A 25042-nucleotide genomic window follows, 5' to 3' on the forward strand; every position below is an offset into this window, starting at 1 on the left:
CCCCTTGGAAGTTCCTGGATCGTTATGAAACAAAAATGAAAGAATTGGTTGCTCAGACATTTACTACAAACCTACCTACTATTGGAGGACACGGCACAGTATTAAAGCTCCGCCAGAAGGTTGGGGGCAGGTGGGCAGCTCTGTTGGCTCCTGGGGAAGGGGAGCCCTGGGGGGTCTCCAGTCTAACAGAGTATAAGTGTTCAGGGTGTCCTGCCTCCCCTCTTCCCTGAGAAGACCGTGAAAGGAGAAAGTATAACTAACTCAGGGGACTGGGGGCAAATCTGGAAAAGGGTCAGTGATGGACACACAAGTATTCCAGGCTGCCAATTCTGGGTTTAGCTCAAAAAGTAGAACTGACTCCAGGTAGTTTTTCAAGGTGTTCTAGGGAGTCACAGAGAGTGACCAGCACCACAAACACATCCCTGGGCTGAAAGTGCAGGTGCCCAAGACCAGCCAGGCCAGTCTCCCCTTTGAGCTCACTGGGAAGCAGGGTGGGGGTTCCATCTGCAGCTGGCAAGAGAACCAGAGACAAGAACGACTATACCAGGTCATCGAGCACTGCCCTTCAGGGTCTCTGTGTTAGGCTTCTTCCTATTGGCTCCACTTAGAAATCATGCCATGATTGCTTTCTCATTTTATTACAAGTGATTATTTTTGATACCATGAGTTTTGTAAACATAGCTCCCCTCACATAGAACAGGCTTGTGTGAGGGGTTGATAGGCAACACAGCAAGTCAAAAGTGCCCTCTGAAGGCATGGCTTAAAGCCTGAGAATAAAATTTGATCTACATCTCCTAATTATCCCACAGGGAGAATCTCTGGACCTAGTCATTGCCCAGGCTGGGGACCCAACACAGGAGCCCAGAGCCCCATCTGCCCACTCACCGCTGCCCTCACAGCTCCCCCTGACTGCTTCTTGTCTCCTGTCATAGAGCTGCAGCAGGAGGATTCTTCAGTTAATGCATATGGCCTGACCTGTGGTGGCACAGTGGACAAAGTGTCGACCTGGAATGCTAAGGTTCCTGATTCGAAACCCGGGGCTTGCCTGGTCAAGGCACATATGAGAGTTGATGCTTTCTGCTCCTCCCCCCCCCTTTCTCTCTCTCTCTCTCTTTCTCTCTCTCTCTCTCTCTCTCTGTCTCTCCTCTCTAAAGTGAATAAATTTTTTAAAAAGAATTAAAAAATAAATAAAATAAAATGTTAAAAATAATGATGCATATGATTAAAATAATAAGATACATTCAAGATGATTAGAATAGACCTAAAGCTAAGTTTTGAAGGAAATATGACTTAAATAGATGAGATCTTAAATGGGAGCTATAAAAGGCTAAAAGTCAATAAGAGAAAAAAAGATAGTTAAGACATTTAAAAACCCAAAGTAGAGGATTCTGAATGCTTAAAAAGTAAAATAAAACTAAACAAATGGTTTAAATGTTTTCAATGTCTGGGGATTATTCAGTTGGACCAGGTGACTCAGGTGGGTTCTCTAACTTGTCTTCATTCTGGTCGTATTTGGGATAGGATTGACCCAGGAGACCTTCAAGCATTTGCCCAGGGTTTTTAGCAGTAATAGGGTGGCTCTGGGAATTTTCAAGGTGGAGCCAAGACTGGTGGGACCTCTGCCTAATACATGGGCATAGTGTACCCTGCAGACCTCTGTCTGACCCTCACATTCACTCCTCCCTCAGTAAAGCTTCAGGCCCGCAGAACTCCCTATCCATCAACACAGGAGCACGGCACTTGACCATCCTGAAATTTCCTCCGCGCGTGTGTGTATGTATGTGTGTCCATGTTTTCTTACAGCCTGCTGATCAAGCTCTAGTGAGTCCACCCTCTGGGCATCGGACTGGCTCTAGTGTTCCACAAGCAGCAGAAGGGGCAATGTGTTCCATAAATGACTGGAAAGGTGCCCCTTCCCTTTTCTTCCCTCACCTTACCCTCTATCCTCACCCTTCCTACAAAAAAGACCTCCTACCAATTTGCTTTAGGAAAAAAAAAAAAAAGAAATTTGCTGAGAAATCTGTTGTCAAAAGAGTATTTTAAGTCTGCAAACAAATGTCTAGTTGTGCACATTTCCATCCTTCAAAAATTCCATTACAGCACTTCTTTGTTTGCACCTTAAAAATAGAAACACAAGAGCAAACATCTGAAAGTGGAGGGTAAAAGCAGAGGCTTGATACAGTGACAAGAAATGACTGACTTTGGGGTGATGGGCGCGTAATCAACAATTCAAATACATTAGAGGCAGTTGCCTGAAACTTATGTACTGTTATCGACCAATATCACACCATTAAATTTGGTTTCTAAATAAATAACAATAGTAGTGATGATAATAGTAAATAAAAGCAAAGGCATCTCAGAAGGGCAGGACCAGTCAGGCTCAGGGCGCCGGGCAGAGAGCCACCGTGGTGTGCACACTCCCCTGCGGGCGCCGGGCAGAGAGCCGCCGCGGTGTGCACACTCCCCTGCGGGCGCCGGGCAGAGAGCCGCCGCGGTGTGCACACTCCCCTGCGGGCGCCGGGCAGAGAGCCGCCGTGGTGTGCACACTCCCCTGCGGGCGCCGGGCAGAGAGCCGCCGTGGTGTGCACACTCCCCTGCGGGCGCCGGGCAGAGAGCCGCCGCGGTGTGCACACTCCCCTGCGGGGGCCGGGCAGAGAGCCGCTGCGGTGTGCACACTCCCCTGCGGGGGCCGGGCAGAGAGCCGCACACTCCCCTGCGGGGCCGGGCAGAGAGCCGCCGCGGTGTGCACACTCCCCTGCGGGCGCCGGGCAGAGAGCCGCCGTGGTGTGCACACTCCCCTGCGGGCGCCGGGCAGAGAGCCGCCGTGGTGTGCACACTCCCCTGCGGGCGCCGGGCAGAGAGCCGCTGCGGTGTGCACACTCCCCTGCGGGTGCCGGGCAGAGAGCCGCACACTCCCCTGCGGGGGCCGGGCAGAGAGCCGCCGTGGTGTGCACACTCCCCTGCGGGCGCCGGGCAGAGAGCCGCCGCGGTGTGCACACTCCCCTGCGGGGGCCGGGCAGAGAGCCGCCGTGGTGTGCACTCCCCTGCGGGCGCTGGGGCAGAGAGCCGCCGTGGTGTGCACACTCCCCTGCGGGGGCCGGGCAGAGAGCCGCCGTGGTGTGCACACTCCCCTGCGGGGGCCGGGCAGAGAGCCGCCGTGGTGTGCACACTCCCCTGCGGGCGCCGGGCAGAGAGCCGCCGTGGTGTGCACACTCCCCTGCGGGCGCCAGGCAGAGAGCCGCCGCGGTGTGCACACTCCCCTGCGGGGGCCGGGCAGAGAGCCGCTGCGGTGTGCACCCTCCCCTGCGGGGGCCGGGCAGAGAGCCGCCGTGGTGTGCACTCCCCTGCGGGGGCCGGGCAGAGAGCCGCCGTGGTGTGCACACTCCCCTGCGGGGGCCGGGCAGAGAGCCGCCGTGGTGTGCACTCCCCTGCGGGGGCCGGGCAGAGAGCCGCCGCGGTGTGCACACTCCCCTGCGGGGGCCGGGCAGAGAGCCGCCGTGGTGTGCACTCCCCTGCGGGCGCTGGGGCAGAGAGCCGCCGTGGTGTGCACACTCCCCTGCGGGGGCCGGGCAGAGAGCCGCCGTGGTGTGCACACTCCCCTGCGGGGGCCGGGCAGAGAGCCGCCGTGGTGTGCACACTCCCCTGCGGGCGCCGGGCAGAGAGCCGCCGTGGTGTGCACACTCCCCTGCGGGCGCCGGGCAGAGAGCCGCCGCGGTGTGCACACTCCCCTGCGGGGGCCGGGCAGAGAGCCGCTGCGGTGTGCACCCTCCCCTGCGGGGGCCGGGCAGAGAGCCGCCGTGGTGTGCACACTCCCCTGCGGGCGCCGGGCAGAGAGCCGCTGCGGTGTGCACACTCCCCTGCGGGCGTCGGGCAGAGAGCCGCCGCGGTATGCACACTCCCCTGCAGGCGCCGGGCAGAGAGCCTCACACTCCCCTGCGGGCGCCGGGCAGAGAGCCGCACACTCCTCTGCGGGCGCCGGGGCAGAGAGCCGCCGCGGTGTGCACACTCCCCTGCGCCCGTTCTGCGCTGCGCCCGCCCCAAAAAGAGCACGGCAGTGAGACCCATGAGAACAGCTGCTTGGGGTGTTAATGATCATATCTGGCATTGTGTGCAGAACTTTCGAACTTAAAAAACAACTGCACGCTCGTTTTTCATGCCAGGGCCAAGGTTCCACACACCTGTAGCCTTTGGTGACGCAGGGCACCTCCCACCGGAGCCTCAGCTTGAGGACTAACCCCTGCGATGGAGGGAGGTGGAGGCCACTTCTTTAGATTCTCCTCAGTGAGAATGAAAACTCAGTCCCCCCTAAACCCGAGGGGCACTGCCTGAGCGCTCCTCCGGCTGGCACCACTGGGGCAAAGCTAAAGCGAATCAGGTGCCAGCCCTTAGAGGTTATCTTAGAACACAGGGCAGATTTTAGGAAACAAAACAAAACCTCCACCGGCCAAGTCCAGAAGACCTCGGTCATAATGGGTGTGAATTATTTAATCTGTGGCCAGAGATGGGTCCTCGGTAGATGTGAGACCCAGCTGTGCAGAGCCCACACTCCTGGTGCAGAACCTGCCAGGCCTCTGGTTTGTGTTTCTGTCACTTGTGTCCTTTTGCCCTCTCCTGCCACTATTTGCTCCTGTGTCAGCCAAGACCTAGAATACCGACGTCCTCGCTGGAGACTCATCACAGCTTTTCTCTATCTGCCTTTCTTTAAAGCCAGCTGAACATACCCAATGCTCTCCCTTTATGGTAAGACCAACCCTCCCAACCACGCTCTGAGCTTCTGTGACCTCCTCTAACATCCTCCACTCTGACCTGCCTGAGCCCCAGGGCCTCCCAGAGCCCAGCCTGGCTACCGATGCATGTCTCCACCATGTCAGTTCTGTGCCTTGCCTGCCTGGTCTCCTGTGGGCTATGATGTGCTGTCTGTGTCCTGGTGTTCCTTCCCCTTCCTTAACTTTCCTTCGAGTGATCATTCAATGTGATCTTGGCGATCTCATGAGCCACTAAGAGAAAACTGGACCTAAGGGCATTTTCCTTTAAACATCTCTGCCTGCCTGTGGTGGCGCAGTGGATCAAGTGTCGACCTGGAAATGCTAAGGTCACCAGTTCGAAACCCTGGGCTTGCCTGGTCAAGGCACATATGGGAGTTGATGCTTCCAGCTCCTCCCCTCTTCTCTCTCTTTGTCTCTCTCTCCTCTCTCTCCTCTCTCTCCTTCTCTGTCTCTCTCTCTCCCTCTCTCTCTCCTCTCTAAAAATGAATAAACATCTGAAGACTCCACTGACTCATTCTCTAACTTTTTTTTTTCTTTTTTTTTTTTTCATTTTTCTGAAGCTGGAAACAGGGAGAGACAGTCAAGACAGACTCCCACATGCGCCCGACCGGGATTCACCCGGCACGCCCACCATGGGGCAATGCTCTGCCCACCAGGGGGCGATGCTCTGCCCATCCTGGGCGTCGCCATGTTGTGACCAGAGCCACTCTAGCACCTGAGGCAGAGGCCACAGAGCCATTCCCAGCGCCCAGGCCATCTTTGCTCCAATGGAGCCTTGGCTGCGGAAGGGGAAGAGAGAGACAGAGAGGAAGGAGAAGGGGAGGGGTGGAGATGCAGATGGGCGCTTCTCCTGTGTGCCCTGGCCGGGAATTGAACCCGGGTCCTCCGCACGCTAGGCCGACGCTCTACTGCTGAGCCAACCGGCCAGGGCTCTCAGTCTCTAACTTTAACCTGATGTGGAAAATGTGCATAGGGCACCTGCAAAGCCACAGTGAGGCCCCCTGGGTAAAGAGGGAGATGACCTAGCAGGAGGCAGAAAGGCAGATTGCAACTTTCTTCCTTCACCAAGAGTCTGTAAGGGCGGGGCCTCCATTGTGCTCTGCAGAGTTCAAGGCTTCAGTGAAAGGCTTTTAAGCTGGGATTTGTTCCTGAGAGTGTGCTTGAATTTCCAGTCACTCCAACAATGTTACCTGTGACTTTTCTCTAAACTCCTGAGTTCATTAAAATTAGGCTATACCCACTACTCTACTGCAAGCAGAAAAACTCAGTTGTTTGCTTGGACCACTTTTAATGACTCACTTTGGCTAAAGTGATAGAGATGCCACTTGCTATGACCTTGAGGTCTCATTGGCACAGCTTTCACCAGAAGGCTGCTGTCACACGCTGAGTATGATGAGTCCCTGAGCCTCAAGAGCGGGCAGATGAGACAAGGTCGGGTGGGTTGGTGCTGTTTCCTGCCTTACCGGTCCCAGGCTGCTCAGGCTGCCGCAGGAAAGGCTAAGCCTGGGACGCTCTCCAGGATGCAGGGATGTCTGCTGGGGTCTTCTTGGTTGCATTGTCATTTGGTTTCATTAGAGGAAATGGTCGTGTCCAAACAAAAAGGTGTTTATTCTCCTTCTAGAACATTAGCAAGTTGCAGCAGCCAGGGAGGGTTGAACCCAGAATGGAATTCACGCTGCAAGCTTGACTTTTATTTTTTTTAACTCATCACACCCAGATGCCCCTGTGGCACAACTCGCAAATTCTTGACACCCACAGCTGATGTTCCCTGTGTAAGCATGTTTTCTCTCCTTTTTTCTCCTTTCCCGAATATGGCGAAACTGACAGCTGAGTGATAAAACCCTGAGTCTCTGTTGTGTACTGCTCTGGGGGGTACAAAGTCTCCTTTTTACTTTTTTTAATTCAGTGAGGAAGGGGAGGCAGAGACTGGCTTCTGCATGCGCCCCACCCCCCGACCCCGGGATCCACCTGGGAAGGCCACTAGGGGGTGATGCTCTGCCCATCTGGGGCATTGCTCCGTTGCTCAGCAACTGAGCTCTTCTTAGCTTCTGAGGCAGAGGCCATCCTCAGTGCCCGGGGCCAACTTGCTCCAATCAAGCCATAGCTGCAGTAAGGCAGGAGAGAGAGAGAGAAGGAGAGAAAAAGAAAGAAGTGAGAGGGGAGGGTGGAGATGCACATGGGCACTTATCCTGTATGACCTGACCGGGAATTGAACCCGAGACTTCCACATGACGTGGCGATGCTCTACCACTGAGCCAACTAGCCAGGGCCCACACAGTCTTCTTTTAAGGGAAGAAAAGAGAATTTTAAACAGATAAACAAGTGATAGAAATGAAGAGGTTAAAGGCATCAAAGACTTCAAAATCGACAGCAGGGCAGAGCAAGGCCCAGGGCGGCCCGAGCACAGCCATCCACCCTTGCTTCCCCAGCTCCGGGGGCCTCTGGACTTTCCCGCCTCCTCCCCGGCCTCCCATTCAGAATCGGAGTGAGAAGAGGGGCCTCTGGCACCACTGGCCACATCAATGACACTCAGTGGGTCAAGGAAAAGGATCTGTGGGAGCCTTCCAGGCTTTCATTGCTAGTGGGAGGCTCGGGATCAGTAGTGTCAGGGAGCTACTGACCTGAAAATGCTTAAAACCAAAGCCAGAGATGTGTCTCCAGAAATGGGGAGGGCCAACCCAGGGTCCCAACAATGACCCAGAAGGAGTCAGCAACGGGAACAAAACAGGAAGCCAGCCCAGAGGTCCATTCTCTCTGGTGCGGTGCTGACAGGGCTGGGTGAGCTGCACGAGCTCTGGGGAGCAGACCGGAGGCATCCCGGGGCCACCACCTCCAGCTTTTTGGCCAGTGTGCCAGGAGGAGAGTCAAGGAGGTCAGTCCACATTTTCCTATGGTCTGGGTCAGACAGTAACAGGAAAACCTTTCCTGCTCCCTGAGCCCTGGCCAGGTCAGTGACCAAGCCCCAGGACCCTTCAGGTCCAACATGCCCAGGTGGCCCCAGACCAGCAGGCCCCTGGCAGCCCAGTGCCATTTTCCCTCCTCAGCTTGCTGCGGCCATGATCCCATCCCTCTTCCCCCCACCCTCAAAGACTCCTCCGCGGAGATGGTCAGCTGTAAGCAGGACCCCTTGGTCCTCTCCTTCCACCTGACAGCCTTCCCCCACCCCACCCCACTCTCGGGTCTCATGCCACCTGCAGAGGGGGTGCCTGCTAGTGCCCGCGGGGCAGAGGGAGGAGAAGGGGACAGCTTCAGAGCCCCAGAGAAGGCAGGGGCTGCAAACCAGACTCTCGCCCCACACTAAGCAGCACCCCATTCCCTGCTCTCTGAAGCCATGTGGGGCAAGGGCCGTGGGAAGGAGGGGTTGACACAACAGGAGCGCTGGAGCCTGGAGCAGCTCACACACAAGATCCTTCAGTGGGCAGTCGACCCGCCCTCCGGGACCCCCAGTGCAATCGCCCCAACAGCCGGGACAGCCACAACCCACCCAGCGCCCTCACAGAGAACCGGATCCCATGCAGGATGCAGTACTCTCAGCCAGTCAGGCAGGGAATCCCGGCTGCTTTCTCAGCCTGTGGTCCAGCCCGTGGTCCAGGCAGGGCGCACCCTCACAGGCTGGCTCCCAGCCTGGACCTCAGGGCATACAGAAGTTTCTGGAATCCTCTGTTGCTCCACCCAGGAGCTCAAGAACTAGGAAATAAGGGGAAGTGGGGAGAATAGAAAAAGAGACATGAACTCAGGGGCCTGGGCACAAGTTGGCTCTGCAGAAACCTCAGGGTTGTGTGGCCCACCTGGAAAAGGTGGGCACTGGCTCCTACCTGTGGCCAGAGGAGAGAACCTGGTGCAGCCAACCCCACCCTGAGCTGGCTTCGTCCCAGCCGAGGGCTATGTGGCTCGAGCAGGGCCCACCCCGCTCTCGCCCCATCCGTCTTTGTTGCTGTGTTAACTACCACCTCCAGTTGCCAGTGGATTCCAGAGCGCAGAGGAGAACTCCCGCATCTCCATCGCCTTCTTCCGCCTCTTCCGGGTCATGCCCCTAGTCAAGCTGCTGAGCCGCTGGGAGCGCATCCGGACGCTGCTGTGGACCTTCATCAACTCTTTCCAGGTAGCCACCCCTGCCCTAAGCACTGACGGAAGGAGAAGAGCCCCTCACCTCCTGGCTGCAGGGCTGCATGGGGCACCCCCACCCCCCACCCCAGCTTCCCCCAGCCCCCTGAATGGGAGGTGACGCGGTCAAGGACTGAGCGGCATCCAGGAGTCAGGACAGGGCTTCCTCCGCCACTGACTACTGTGTGACAGCAACCTCCCCTGTCTGCACCTTGCTTTCCTCCTGTCTGAAATGAGTCAGTTGGACTCAATCTGTGGTTCTCAAAAGCAGGTTTCTGGATCCCCAAGTCTCCCCGAAGTCAGGTAGGGAGGACTGGACGCTCAGGAGGAGGCTCTGCTTTCTTCTCCCATTTGTGTGTTGTTCTGCGAGAGGTGATGGCACAAAGGAGTTTTGTGGTGGAAGAAATCTGAAAAAAGTGACCTTGTGACCTCTTCCAATTCTGGCCTTGCAGCCGTGACTGCTGTTTGCGCCTACTGCTGGACGTAGCCCGACTTTTCAGCAAGCCACTCGAGGAGAGGTGCGCCCTACGAATGGGCAGGGGGTAGCGCAACTATGGGATTGATTCTCTTTGCTCAGTCATCTGTAAAAGCAAAATAATGATTGCCTTTGGCCATCTCTGAGAAGCATCACGTTAGTTTGAAGTGAGTGAGAAGCAAAGCTCTGTCAAATCTCTTGAATTCCCTGAAGCTGCTTGGGGCGGGGACCCTGCCTCTGTCTCCAGGCTTCCCTGGCCTGACACTGAAGGCAGTTAGTTTCTCCTCCTGGTTGGAGCCAGTTCCTGGGCTTCCCAGGACAAGGAGACTCAGCTGCACTAAAGAATCCATTTGTGTCCCTGGCCCTGGCCGGTGAGGGAGCCAGTGAAAGGCGTGGAGTGGGTCCCTGATCCAACCCTGCTGTGAATGAAGTTACAACCAGAGGTGGGGCACTGCTGTTGAGTGCCTGCTCGCTCTGGAACCCCACCCCAAAGTCACATACTTCTTCAGACAGCCCCGGCCCTGGACCTCACAGGAGCCCTGTGATGGAACCAGCAGGAGAAGGCTCCACCTGCTGCACTCACAGCTGGCCTTCCTCCCACCAGGCCTGGCGACTCCCTGCTTCACAATGAGCCAGGGCCCCTCCCCACCACCCCTACTCCATCCCAAGTCCTGCTTAGTCCCTGGGAATCTGAGGATCCTGCTGGGAGCAGGTCTGGGCTGACCTTGTCCGAGGCTGGACCCCTGGAGTCTCACAGCTGTGAGTGACCATATAGGACCCCAACATACTCCCCCACCCTCCACCATTTCCTGGGCTAGGAGGAGACCACAGACAGGTGCCTGGAGGAGCAGCACTTGACTGGGGGAGCTAAGCGCCAATAGACAGAGCGTCTGTGTGGTTTCGCACTGCCATCTAGTGGTAAACGCGCACCTGGCCAGGCTTCTCTTAAGCACAAGTGGCACGTGTGGCTCTCCTGACCCGTCACCAGCAGCGAGCCCCAGGGGCTTCTCCCCAGGAGAAACAGCAGGGGCTCTGGACAGTTCAGCTGTCTGAGCTGCTGGGCTGATAATAACTAGAGTGAATAAACTGAGGGACCCAGCAATGTGTAAGGCAGTGCACAGGGCATTTTGTAAACCCCAAATCGTTTGAACTCCACAAAGGCCCTGGGAGGTCACTGTTACTCTTCCCATTTCTCAGATGAAGAAATTAAGTTCCAGAAAGGTTAACTAATACGCCCAAGCTGTCAGAGCTGGAAGGTGGCAGAAATGGGCTTTGAGCCCATGATCTTTCTTTTATTTACATTTTCCTTACTAAATATTTTTATTGCCACTAGTGGAGTGCAAGGGGCACAGCCTGCCCCACCTGCACCCGCCCGGGAAGCCTGGGTGTGTGCGTCCTCCCTGACTTCCTCCTCACTGTACAGAGATACACGTCTGGTCCGAGGATGTTTTGCTCACTGCTGATTATTTTTACTAAGTAATGTTGCTCTATTTTCTTTGCTCTGCAATCTGCTTTTTTCAAATACTGTACTGCTTCTCAGATGATCAAAACCAAGTAAGATGCAGGATCAGTGCCATCGCTCGGGTCTTCTCCCAGGTACCCAGAACGGCTGTGGGGTTCTTGGGGGCTGCCCCTGAAGCCAGGCCGCAGCCGGTGGCTGCAGATGCCGTGCTGGGAAGGGAGGCAGCCAGCCGTCTCCACCAGCTTCATGCAGTCCCTCACTTCCCCCCAGGCCCTGCCCTACATGGCCCTTCTCATAGTGATGCTGTTCCTTTTAATTTTTATGTTTTTATGCAACTTTATTTTTTTTATTAATTTTAATATATTGTATTAACATGGATTCAATTGTCCCACTCAATATAGCTCCCTTCCCCCTCTCTCCCGTTAACCCCCTTTTGTCCCCTCCTCCTAACTCCCTCCCCCCTTCCCTCTGGGATTTGCCATCCTGTTATCTGTATCTCTGTTATGTATATATAATTTCACTAATCCCTTCACCTTCTCTGATCTCATCCCCTCATCCCCCTTCCCTCTGACAGCTGTCCCTCTGCTCCCCATTACCCTGCCTCTGCCTCTATTCTGTTCCTCAGTTCACCTTGTTTATTAGATTACAGATAATAAGTGAGATCATATGATATTTGTCTTTCTCTGCCTGGCTTATTTCACTTAGCATAATCACCAGGTCCATCCATGCCATTGTAAATGGTAAGATTTCCTTTTTTCACAGCCGCATAATATTCCATTGTATATATGTACCACAGATGTTTTTGTTTTTTTTTCTGAAGCTGGAAACAGGGAGAGATGTTACATCCTAGGAGACAGGCCACAGCAGACACAAAGTGAATTTTATACGTTTTATTGCAGACCTGCACAGGGACTGCAGGCAACCCATGCAAGGGAGCACTGCAGCCCCCCTAAACCTGCACAGGGACTGCAGGCAACCCACGCCTCCGAAGAGACTGGAGCACTGCAGCCAACCAAACCTGCGCAGCCAACAAACTGCGCAGGGACTGCAGCCCCCCAAACCTGCACAGGGACTGCAGCCCCCCAAACCTGCGCAGGGACTGCAGCCCCCCAAACCTGCACAGGGACTGCAGCCACGAGCTTCTAAAATGGCTCCTTTTTATAGGGTGGCTGTCTAGGATGAGCAAGCATCATACAGAAGCTGATGTGGCTGTTAGTCATTGGCTAGGGAGGTCGTGCACAGTTACGAGGGGGGGTATTACTCAGTGGAGAATTTCAAACATAAACTTCTGATAAGGGTCTCTGACTCAATGCAGGATGTTGCTGAACTCTTTGTTCTCAGCATCACAGGGACCTTGTACACTCTTGGCAGCCCCAGCATGTCAGTACTCCCTGAATCTAACAAGAGACAGTCAGACAGACTCCCGCATGCACCCGACCGGGATCCACCCGGCACGCCCACCAGGGGCGATGCTCTGCCCACCAGGGGGCGATACTCTGCCCATCCTGGGCGTTGCCATGTTGCAACCAGAGCCACTCTAGCGCCCGAGGCAGAGGCCACAGAGCCATCCCCAGCGCCCGGGCCATCTTTGCTCCAATGGAGCCTTGGCTGCGGGAGGGGAAGAGAGAGACAGAGAGGAAGGCGCGGCGGAGGGGTGGAGAAGCAAATGGGCGCTTCTCTTGTGTGCCCTGGCCGGGAATCGAACCCGGGTCCTCCGCATGCTAGGCCGACGGTCTACCGCTGAGCCAACCGGCCAGGGTCTGTACCACAGAATTTTAATCCACTCGTCCACTGAAGGACATTTGGGCTGTTTCTAGATCTTGTCGCTTGTGAACAATGCTGCCATAAACATGAGGTGCATGTCTACTTTTGGATCAATGTTTTGAGATTCTTAGGATATATTCCTAGAAATGGGATAGCTGAGTGAAAAGGCAGTTCCATTTTTAATTTTTTGAGGAAATGCCATACAGTTTTCCACAGTTGTTGCACAAGTCTGCATTCCCACCAGCAGTGCAGGAGGGTTCTCTTTTCTCCACACCCTCACCAGCACTTGTGTGTTGCTTTGTTAATGAGTGCCATTAAACAGGTGTGAGGTGGTATCTCGTTGTGGTTTTAATTTGCATTTCTCTAATAATTAGTGACATTGAACATTTTTTCATCTGCTTATTTGCCAAGTATATGTCCTCTTTGGAGAAGTGTCTATTCATTTCCTTTGCCCATTTTTAATTGGATTGTTTACTTTCCTGGTGCTGAGTTTTAGAAATACTTTATTAATTTTGGTTATTAACCCCTTCTCAGATGTGTTGGTGAATCTGTCCTCCCATTGTGTGGGTTGTCTTTTTATTTTGTTAATGGTGTCTTTTGCTGTGCAAAAGCTTTTTAGTTTGATATATAGTCTCATTTGTTTATTTTGTCCTTTATTTCACTTTCTCATGGAGATATATTGGCAAAAATATTGCTACGAGAGATATTGGAGAGTTTACTGCCTATGTTTTCTTCCAAGAAGTTTATGGTTTTGCAACTTACATTTAAGTCTTTATCCACTTTGAGTTTATTTTTGAGAATGGTGTAAATTGATAGTCTAGTTTCATTTTTTTGCATGTGACAGTCCAATATTCCCAACACCATTTATTAAAAAGACTGTCTTTACTCCACTGTATGCTCTTACCTCTTTTGACAAATATCAATTGACCATAAGGGCATGTTTTTATTTCTGAACTCTCTGTTCTATTCCATTGATCTGTATTGCTTGTTCTTATGCCAGTACCAAGATGTTTTGATTACAGTGGCCTTGTAGTATAACTTGATGTCGGGAAGTATGATACCTCTCACTTTATTCTTCATTTTCAAGATTGCTGAGGCTATTCGTGTTCCCTTTTGATCCCATATAAATTTTTGGAATGTTTGTTCTATATCTTTGAAATATGCCATAGGTATTTTAATAGGAATTGTATTGAATTTATAGATCGCTTTGGGTAGTACAGACATTTTAATGATGTTTATTCTTCTTATCAATGAATACAGTATATGCTTCCACTTGTTTGTATTTTCCTTGATTTCTTTTTTCAATGCCTTATAATTTTCCAGGTACAAGGCATTTACCTACTTGGTTCATTTTATTTCTGGGTACGTTATTTTGTTGTTGTTGTTGTTGTTGCAATAGTGAAGGGGATTATTTCCTTAATTTCTCTTTCTGACAGCTTATTGTTGGTATATAAAAATGCCATTGATTTCTGAATATTAATTTTATATCCTACCACCTTACCATATTCATTTATCAGGTCTAGAAGTTTTTTGACTGAGACCTTAGAATTTTCTATGTACAGTGTTATGTCGTCAAGAAACATGACAGTTTTACTTCTTCTTTTCCAATTTGGATGCCTTTTATTTCTTCTTCTTGTCTGATTGCTGTGGCTAGGACTTCCAGAACTATGTTGAATAAGAGTGGTGGGAGGGAAGCACCCCTGTCTTGTTCCTGGTCCTAAGGGAACTGCTTTTAATTTTTGCCCATTGAGTATGATGCTGGCTGTTGGTTTGTCATAGATGCCCTTTATTATGGTAAGGTATGTCCTCTGCATTCCCACTTTGCTGAGAGTCTTGATCATAAAGGGGTGCTGGATTTTATCAAATACTTTTTCTGCATCTATTGAGATAATTGTATGATTTTTATCCTTTCTTTTGTTTATGTGATGAATCATATTTATTAATTTGCAAATATTATACCAGCCTTGTCTCCCCAGAATAAATTCCAATTGATTACAATATATGGTCTTTTTGATGTATTGCTGGATCTATGTTGCTATAATATTTTGTTGAGAATTTTAGCATCTATGTTCATCAGGGATATTGATTTATGGTTTTCTTTCTTTGTAGTGTCTTCACCTGGTTTTGAAATGAGGATAATGCTTGCCTCATAAAAGGAGCTTGGAAGTCTTCCCTCCTTGAATTTTTTTCAAATAGCTTGAGAAGGATAGGTCCTAGTTCTTCTTTGTTTGATAAAATTTGCCTGTGAAGCCATCTGGTCCAGAACTTTTGTTTGCTGGGAGTTTTTTGATAACTGCTTCAATTTCAGTTTTGTAATTGGTTTGTTTAGGTTTTCTGATGCTTCCAGATTGAGTTTTGGAGGATTTTAAGTTTCTAGTAATTTATTCATTTCACCTAGGTTGTTCAATTTTTTGGTATATATAGATCTTCATAGTATTTTCTTACAATCTTTTATATTTATGTGATGTCAGTTGTTAGTTCTCCACTCTCATTTTTAATTTTATTTATTTGAGTCCTCTCTCTTTTAACCTGATAAGTCTTGTTAAAGGTTTGCCAACCTTGTTTACCTTTTCAAAGAATCAGCTCTTAGTTTCATTGATCTTTTGTCTTATTTTTTTTATAGTCTCTATGTCATTTATTTCCACTCTGATCTTTATTCTTTCCTTCCTTCTACTTTCTCTCAGCTTTATTTGTAGTTCTTTTTCTAGTCCTTTTAGGTACAGGGTTAAGTTGTCTATTTTAGCTTTGTCTTGCTTCTTAAGCTATGCCTGTAATGCAATGAACTTCCCTCTCAGGACTGCTTTTGCTGTGTCCCATAAATTTTGAGTTGTTGTATGTTCACTTTCATTTGTTTCAAGGAAATTTTTTATTTCTTCCTTGAGCTCGTTGTTAACCCATTCAGTATTTATTAACATGGTATTTAGCCTCAAGTGTTTGAATGTTTTTTAGTTTTTCTATTGTAATTGATTTCTAGTTTCATGCCATTGTGATCAGAGAAGACACTTGATATGATCTCAGTCTTCTTAAATTTATTGAGACTTGTTTTGTGTCCTAACATATGGTCTATCCTTTTAGACAGACAGAGAGATGATAGATAAATACAGATGGCTAGATATAGATGATATAGATATATAAAACTATCAGCTGGAATAGATTTAATGATTTTGTGCATCAGGATGAAAATTCCCTCTCTGTCTCCTAGGGACCACCCTTCCTGCCCACTGGAAGTGCTGTACAGAACATGGCCTTTTCTAACTGGCTCTCTCCCTTGCCCCCTGGCTTTTGGCACTGCAGTGATCAGCATCACAACCAAGATAAATTACATTTACTGAGCACCGACTTTGTGCCAGGCAGACACTACAGTTCTGTAGAGATGAAGTCTCATTTAATCCCCACACTAGATTTCTGATCATATCTACTGCCATCTGCAGACAAATGGAACAAGAGGCTCCAGAGCAGCAGTCAGTCACTGACCCTGGGACCCCCAGAGCTAAGCAGCATGGGAAAGGGTTCAGGGTGCTAATACTAGAGTCTCACTTGCACACCAAGTAACTTCTTTCACTACTATAGCCAGTTATGTGAGTAATTTTGTGATATTTTAAATATTTTGTTTTTAGCTTCAGCTCCTGGTTATTCCAAAAATCCCGTTAAAAATAGTTTAGTTGTTCAAGTTGATGGAGACATTGCCATTAAATGTAAGCCTCACGCCTTCCCGAGGGCCATGATCTCCTGGAAGAGAGAGGCACAGAGCCTGAGGCAAAGCAGAAGGTAAACCAATCTTCCTTTGTGTGGTTTAATAGCTTGAAGTAGTTGGTTAATATAGTATCTTCCAAATTCTTACAGTTTACGAGGGCTTCCAAAATTTCCTCCCTTATGATAAACCTACAACCGCATATCTGGAGATCCTGGAATTTCTCACATGACAGTAGAAACAAAACAACTTTATAAAGCTACATAATTTGACTACAATGCACTCCACACATGGGCTTCTAATAGATATATTTTTAAAACCTCTGACGACTTTCCCCTATGTCTAGCCTGAAGATACGTTCCTGACCCGGCCTGTTGAGAAGTCAAGAAGATCATCACACAAGGGGAGAGACACTCATGCTCACACACTGGCCTTGTGGTGTTCACATTCTCACACAGGTGTTGTCCTTGTGTGGGGAGGAGGTCCCCACGTGAACCACAGTAGAGCAGCTCCCACAGGGAAAGAGGAGCCATCCTTCCTCCCTGGTTGGACACAGGCGTGTCTTCTAAGACAATGATGACAGTACAGAACAGGTGTTTCTCTCCATGTATTACATGTTTCATTCTGTGGTACTGCAGAGCTCTGCACAGCTGGAGGTGACAAGCCTGCAGCTGCAGCTCTCTGTTCAGTGACCACGTGTGTTGCTGTGTGGCCAGGTAGGCAGAGGGCTACTTTCAGAGCAAGCCATTGTGCTAAACTAAAGGTATGAAAACAGTTCCATCAGGTGCATCTTGAGTTCATATGCCAACCAGGCCTGGCAGATCACATGAATGAAGGGGACACATCAGGTAAAATAAAGGACAAGGAAGACGTGACAAAAGTGGCAACCTCTTGGTCTTGGAAGACAGGACTCGGGCTGGAGAGGGACTTCTGCACCTGAAGGAGACGGGAGCATGGAGTCTGTGAAATGATGTTTTGTGGGAAGGCAGACCCTGGGTTGGAAAACTGTAAACATTTCAGGAAAAGTTAGAAATCAGGGTATTGGCATTAGGTGAATGGATAAAACACAGGGAGCTCAGAGGGGGCCTGGGCTACTGCCATTATATCTCTAGTAGGTGGCATATTTCCTGGCACATGAAATATTTCTTTGTTTTTCCTGACGTCTGACTTATACCCAGAAATCACATACAATAAAATATACAGATCCGAACTGCACAGCTTAATTAATATTTACATGTGCATGTATACATCCATGTAACTCTTATGCATTTCCAGATACAAAACATTTTCAGCACCCCAGAAGGTGCCCCTGGCTCTCACCTCATTAATAGCACCCCTACACACCAAAAGTGACCGTTATTCTGACACTGTCACAATAGACTAGTTTCACCTGTCTGTGAACTTAATTTCAATGAGCTCACACAGTATGTATTCATTGTTGCACAATCTTTAAGTCCATTCTACCGTGGACAGACATTTGGGTTGCTCCTTATTTATAAATAAAGTGGCTGTGAAGATTCCCGTACCTGTCTCTTATGGACACATGCAGTGTTTCCTGTTGGATGTTTACCCAGGAGAAGAATTTCTGGGTCACAGGGTATACACATATTTGGTACATACTACAAAATAGTTCTGTAAAACAGTTGTTCTCAATTACATTCTCACTAGGAATACATGGGCATTTCAGTTGCTTCACATCCTTGTCAACACTTGATATTGTCAGTCCTTTACATTTCAGCCATTCTGGTGAGAATGTAGTGCTGTTTCATTGCACTTTTAACATTAAACTTTTACTAAATGCATAAATAAAAATAATATGCCTATGAAATGGGGTGTTATTTAGCTATAAAGAAATGTATTGTAGGCCCTTGCCGGTTGGCTCAGTGGTTGAGCGTCGGCCTGGCGTGCAGAAGTCCCGGGTTCGATTCCCGGCCAGGGCACACAGGAGAAGCGCCCATCTGCTTCTCCACCCCTCCCCTTCTCTTTCCTCTCTATCTCTCTCTTCCCCTCCCGCAGCCAAGGCTCCATTGGAGCAAAGATGGCCCGGGCGCTGGGGATGGCTCCTTGGCCTCTGCCCCAGGCGCTGGAGTGGCTCTGGTTGCAACAGAGCGATGCCTTGGAGGGGCAGAGCATGGCCCCCTGGTGGGCAGAGCGTCGCCACCTGGTGGGCGTGCCGGGTGGATCCCGGTTGGGCGCATGCGGAAGTCTGTCTGACTGTCTCTTCCCATTTCCAGCTTTAGAAAAATACAAAAAAAAAAAAAGAAATGTATTGTTAAGGAAAACAATATTGGGGACACACTTATGTTAAAGCTGAAAACATACTGTATTTTTCATTCCATAAGACATGCTTTTTAGTGATGTCAGAGAAATGGTGCCGTGAGGAGCGCGACCGACAAATCTCCCCAAAATTCCAACAAGTTCATCAACCAGAGACAGAAAAATCTATCTTTGGAGCATCTGGGAGTTTCATATACTGAAGGCAAAGGTAGGATCAAGCAAAAAATTGACTAAATATATAATCAACCCTGAAAGAAATAAGGACAAAAGAACACTCTGCCTTGCTCACTAACCTGAGCAAAGGCTGCTTTCACTTGGAACTGAGAGTGGGGCGGGGGCCTAAGGATGTGGAGGAAGCTAACTGTGGCACGAACGTTTGTTCAAGCCAAGGAAAGAGTGTTCCTGTGGAGAATCAGCCCATGCGTGCAAACGCCTGTACCGCAAGCAGCAGCTGCCAGCGTTGCACGGGGAGCGCGCCAAAGTGAACTTCCCTTCACCCGAGCTTCTCTGGGCAGGCGGGCGCCTCACCCAGCCATCCAAGCAAACAATCAAGCTTCGGGGAAGGGGCGCGCAGGCAGCTTGCAGTCCTTTCTGGAGCAGATCGGTGGATCCAATCACTGAAATTACCTTAACCAACAGGCTGCTCACCTCCCAACTGACCTACACGGCTCTAATTGACAAGATCTCTCTCAGTTCAGAGATCTAAGACAAGAGGCGTGATATTTTTTAGTGCCTCTTGCTAAAGGGATGGGGGCAACTTCTGATTGACAGAGCTTTCATACTCAGGGATATATGCTAAAAAGAGGGACTTGGAAGATGTTAAGACCTCCTATACTGCAGGCAGCGACTAGTGCATCTTCTTCCCAGCCAAAACAGGTTACAAAGTGCGGAAAGCCTGGGGAGAGTGGTCCCACAGAGTGCTAGGCATGCTGAACAGGCCTGGAGGCTCATTGAAAGTCACCTTGAGAGCAATTGGCTCCCAGCCCCGCCTGAATACGCTGGTGGTTCTGACTGCCAGAGCCTTACCCAGAGCCCTGCGTTAAGTGGGGATAGAGTGGGGATTTGGCAGCTCTTTGAGCCTCTTACTCCCCAGGCAGAGGCAGCAGCAGCCTCATAGCTGGATCATCAGGCTTCTAATTAATGGAAGGAGAGACTAGGAGAGAGGCTCAGGGAAAACGGACTTTCTCATCATCGGAGCCTGCAAACACTAACAAGCCTTGACTACCGAGACTGAAACCTAATATATGACATCGCCGTAGAGTCTCATCAACTGCAAATCTCTACCTAAGCGTGCCACAGGGGCAGAGCCTGGGGTACAGAGTCACCAACCAGGAAGAGGGAGAGGAAAGAAAAAGGAAGAAGTTAACCTCTCAAAATCAAGAAAAATCCACAGACTTTATAACTTGTTCCACTATTTTTTTGTTTCTTTCATCTTCTTGCCTTTATTATTATTATTTCTATTTCCTCCACCTTGTTCCTTTTATTCTCTTCCCATCCTATTCTTTCCTCTTCTTGAACTACACTAGACATAAGTGTTACATTTTATTTCTTTTCTTCTCCCTTACTCTTCATGAGGTTTACACTCCAAAACCCTTAACTCTTTCTTTGTTTTTTTTTCTTTTTTCTTATTTTTTCTTTCCCCTTTTTCTTATTTCTCCCTCTCTATTAGTTTCTTCTTTTCTCCTTTTACTTTTCCTCTCATTCAATCCTCAATCACGAACAAATTATTTAATTTGGGACTCAAGTTTTTTTGTGGCATTTTGAGTGTTTTTACTTTGCTTTTTAACTCATTAGCATTCCTCCTAACCCAGGATCTCCATTCTATTTAGTTTTTGCTTCACTCTATACAATAGTTATTTTTTCCTTTTTCTTGTTTCCCTCTTATCCCTCTCATTATATCTCTTAGTCAACCATCATTTACAAGCAAGTCATTTTATACTTGACCCAAATTTTTTCCATTTTTTTATTTTGTGAGTCCCTACTTCTTTTTTTATCCCTTGAACACTTCCCCCCAACTCAGGGCCTCTGTTATAGGCAGTTTTTGTTCCATTTAGCATAATATAATTTACAGTACATCACGATATTTTCCTCAGGATGAGGGGAGAAGAGGGGAAAGAAGAAAGAAAAGGGGGGGAAATGATAAATTATTATTGGGTTTTTTTCCAAATTTTTTTCCATTTTTTTAACTTTTTTTTTTTTACTTTTTATTCTTTATTAATTCTCATTAGCGCTATCAACAAGACCACCCTCAGATGCCATTAAGAAAAAGGAAATCGCCTGACCAGGCGGTGCAGTGTATAGAGTGTCGGACTGGGATGTGGAAGGACCCAGGTTCGAGACCTCGAGGTCGCCAGCTTGAGGTCAGGCTCACTTGGCTTGAGCAAAAAAAAGAACCAGCTTGGACCCAAGGTTGCTGGCTCAAGCAAGGGGTTACTCAGTCTGCTGAAGGCCCGCGGTCAAGGCATATATGAGAAAGCAATCAATGAACAACTAAGGTGTCATAACAAAAAAAAAAAACCCTGATGATTGATGCTTCTCATCTCTCTCCATTCCTGTCTGTCTAGCGCTATCTATCACTCTCTCTGACTCTCTCTCTTTCTGTTCCTGTAAAAAAAAAAAAAAAAAAAAAAAAGGGGAAATCGAATATCATGGATACAAAAGATAAGGAAGTAGATAGACGTGGAAAAATCTAAGGAGAAAAAATTTAATATATTGGAAATGACAGAGAATTATAAAATAGAAATCCTAAAAATACTCAGAGATATACAAGAAAACAAAGAAAGGCAATTTAGGGAGCTCAGAAAACAACTCAATGAACACAAAGAATATATTACCCAGGAAATTGAAACTATAAAAACAAATCCAATGGAGATGAAAAACTCAATTCATGAACTGAAAAACAAGGTAACAAGCTTAGCTAATAGAATAGGCCAGATAGAACATAGGATTAGTGACATAGAAGACAAGCAACTTCAGGCACAACAGAGAGAAAAAGAGAGAGATTCAAAAAATTTTTTAAATGAGAAAGCCCTAAAGGAATTGTCTGACTTCATCAAAAAGAATAACATAAGAATAATAGGTATATCAGAGGGAGAAGAGAGAGAAAATGGAATGGAGACTATATTCAAACAAATAATAGAAGAAAACTTCTCAAGCCTGTGGAAAGAACTAAAGCCTCAAATTCAAGAAGCAAACAGAACACCAAGATTTCTTAACCACAACAAACCTACTCCAAGGCACATCATAATGAAATTGGCACAAACCAACGACAAAGAAAAAATTCTCAAGACATCCAGGGAAAAGAAGAATACAACATATAAAGGAAGGCTTATTAGATTACCATCAGATTTCTCAGCAAAAACTCTACAAGCTAGAAGAGAGTGGACCCCAATATTTAAAGCCCTGAAAGAGAACAATTTTCAGCCAAGAATACTATACCCATCAAAGCTATCCTTCAAATATGAAGGAGAAATAAAAACATTCACAAATACAGAAAAAATCAGGGAATTTATCATCAGAAAACCCCCACTCCAGGAAATACTAAAGGGGGTTTTCCACCAGATTCAAAGAACAAAACACAACCACAAGTAAAAGCTCCACCAAGAACACAATAAAACCAAATTTAAACTGTGACAACAAAGGCAAAAAAAAGGAGGAGAGGACAAAGATTAACAGTAGCAAAAAAGGATGAAGTGCAGAAAGACTCATAAGATAGGGTACTACAATGAATATGGTACGTACCCTTTTCATTATTTAATGGTAACCACCCTTGAAAAAACCACCACAGAAACACATGACTTAAAAAAGGTAGCAACAGAGGAAAGAAGTATGGAATACAAACAAACAAAAACAAATGATAGAAAAACAAAAGAGAAGAATCAAACAAGATACAAAACTAACAGAAAGCAATTTATAAAATGGCAATAGGGAACCCACGAGTGTCAATAATTACACTAAATGTAAATAGATTAAACTCACCAATAAAAAGACACAGAGTAGCAGAATGGATTAAAAAAAGAAAATCCAACTGTATGCTGCCTACAAGAAACACATCTAAGCAACAAGGATAAAAACAAATTCAAAGTGAAAGGCTGGAAAACAATACTCCAAGCAAATAACATCCAAAAAAAAGCAGGTGTAGCAATACTCATATCTAATAATGCTGACTACAAGACAGAAAAAGTATTCAGAGACAAAAATGGTCATTTCATAATGATTAAGGGGACGCTGAATCAAGAAGACATAACAATCCTTAATATATATTCACCAAACCAAGGAGCACCAAAATATATAAGACAGCTACTTATTGACCTAAAAACAAAAACTGACAAAAATACCATCATACTTGGAGACCTCAATACACCGCTGCCGGCTCTAGATTATTCATCCAAACAGAAAATCAATAAAGATATATTGGCCTTAAACAAAACACTAGAGCACCTAGTGACAGACACTAGACATCTACAGGACACTTCATCCCAAAGCGACAGAGTATACATTTTTCTCTAGTGTACATGGAACATTCTCAAGAATTGACAATATGGCCTGACCTGTGGTGGCGCAGTAAATAAAGCGTCGACCTGGAAATGCTGAGGTCGCCAGTTCGAAACCCTGGGCTTGCCTGCTCAAGGCACATATGGGAGTTGATGCTTCCAGCTCCTCCCCACCTTCTCTCTCTGTCTCTCTCTCCTCTCTCTCTCCCTCTCTGTCTCTCTCTCTCTCCCCCTTTCTCTCTCTTCTCTAAAATGAATAAATAAAATTAAAAAAAAAAAAGAATTGACAATATGTTGGGCCACAAAAGTAACATCAGCAAATTCAGAAAAATTGAAATCGTACCAAGCATATTTTCTGATCATAAAGCCTTGAAACTAGAATTCAACTGCAAAAAAGAGGGGGGAAAACCCACAAAAATGTGAAAACTAAACAACATACTTTTAAAGAATGAATGGGTCAAAGAAGAAATAAGCACAGAGATCAAAAGATATATACAGACAAATAAAAATGACAGTACGACATATCAGAATCTCTGGGATGCAGCAAAAGCAGTAATAAGAGGGAAGTTCATATCACTTAAGGCCTTTATGAACAAACAAGAGAGCCCAAGTGAACCACTTAATTTCACACCTTAAGGAACTAGAAAAAGAAGAACAAAGACAACCCAAAATCAGCCGAAGAAAGGAAATAATAAAAATCAGAGCAGAAATAAATGAAATAGAGAACAGAAAAACTATAGAAAAAATTAATAGAACAAGGAGCTGGTTCTTTGAAAAGATCAACAAAATTGACAAACCCTTGGCAAGACTCACCAAGAAAAAAAGAGAAAGAACTCATATAAACAAAATCCAAAATGAAAGAGGAGAAATCACCACAGACATCATAGATATACAAAGAATTATTGTAGAATACCACAAAAAACTATATGCCACCAAATTCAACAACCTAGAAGAAATGGATAAATTCCTAGAACAATACAACCTTCTTAGACTGAGTCATGAAGAAGCAGAAAGCCTAAACAGACCAGTTAGCGGAACTGGGGAGGAAATAGAAAAAACTATTAAAAACCTCCCCAAAAATAAAAGTCCAGGCCCAGACAGTTATTCTAGTGAATTCTATCAAACAGTCAAAGAAGACTTGGTTCCTATTCTACTCAAAGTCTTCCAAAAATTGAAGAAGAAGCAATACTTCCAAACACATTTTATGAGGCCAACATAACCTTCATACCGAAACCTGGCAAGAACGGCACAAAAAAAGAAAACTACAGACCAATATCTCTAATAAATACAGATGCTAAAATACTAAACAAAATACTGGGAAATCTAATACAACAACATATTAAAAAAATAATATATCATGATCAAGTGGGATTTATCCCAGAATCTCAAGGATGGTTCAACATACGTAAAATGGTTAACGTAATACACCATATCAACAAAACAAGGAACAAAAACCACATGATCTTATCAATAGATGCAGAAAAGGCATTCGATAAAATACAACACAACTTTAAGACAGTCAACAAAATGGGTATAGAAGGAAAATATCTCAACATGATAAAGGCCATATATGATAAACCATCAGCCAATATCATATTAAATGGGATAAAACTGAGGACTTTCCACCTTAAATCAGGAACAAGACAGGGTTGTCCACTCTCTCCACTCTTATTTAACGTGGTGCTACAAGTTCTGGCCAGAGCAATCAGACAAGAGAAAGAAATAAAAGGCATACATACCGGAAAAGAAGAAGTAAAGGTATCACTTTTTGAAGATGATATGATCCTATACATCAAAAACCCCAAAGACTCCACAAAAATATTACTAGAGGCCTGACCTGTGGTGGCGCAGTGGATAAAGCATTGACCTGGAAATGCTGAGGTTGCCGGTTCGAAACCCTGGGCTTACCTGGTCAAGGCACATATGGGAGTTGATGCTTCCAGCTCCTCCCCCCTTCTCTCTCTCTCTGTTTCTCTCTCTCCCTCTTTCTCTCCTCTCTAAAAATGAATA

The 25042-nt window shown here is 47.3% G+C and overlaps 1 long non-coding RNA gene across 1 annotated transcript; it reads left to right on the plus strand.

Moving 5' to 3' along the window:
• The first annotated feature begins 7518 nt into the window (after positions 1 to 7518).
• On the plus strand, positions 7519 to 12203 carry LOC136322961 (uncharacterized). Its single transcript, XR_010728893.1, has 3 exons — positions 7519 to 7638; positions 8723 to 8868; positions 11707 to 12203. It is a non-coding gene; the product is annotated as an uncharacterized lncRNA (long non-coding RNA).
• Positions 12204 to 25042: the final 12839 nt, after the last annotated feature.

This window comes from Saccopteryx bilineata, chromosome 2 (genome assembly GCF_036850765.1).
Source record: "Saccopteryx bilineata isolate mSacBil1 chromosome 2, mSacBil1_pri_phased_curated, whole genome shotgun sequence".
Taxonomy (NCBI): Eukaryota; Metazoa; Chordata; class Mammalia; order Chiroptera; family Emballonuridae; genus Saccopteryx; species Saccopteryx bilineata.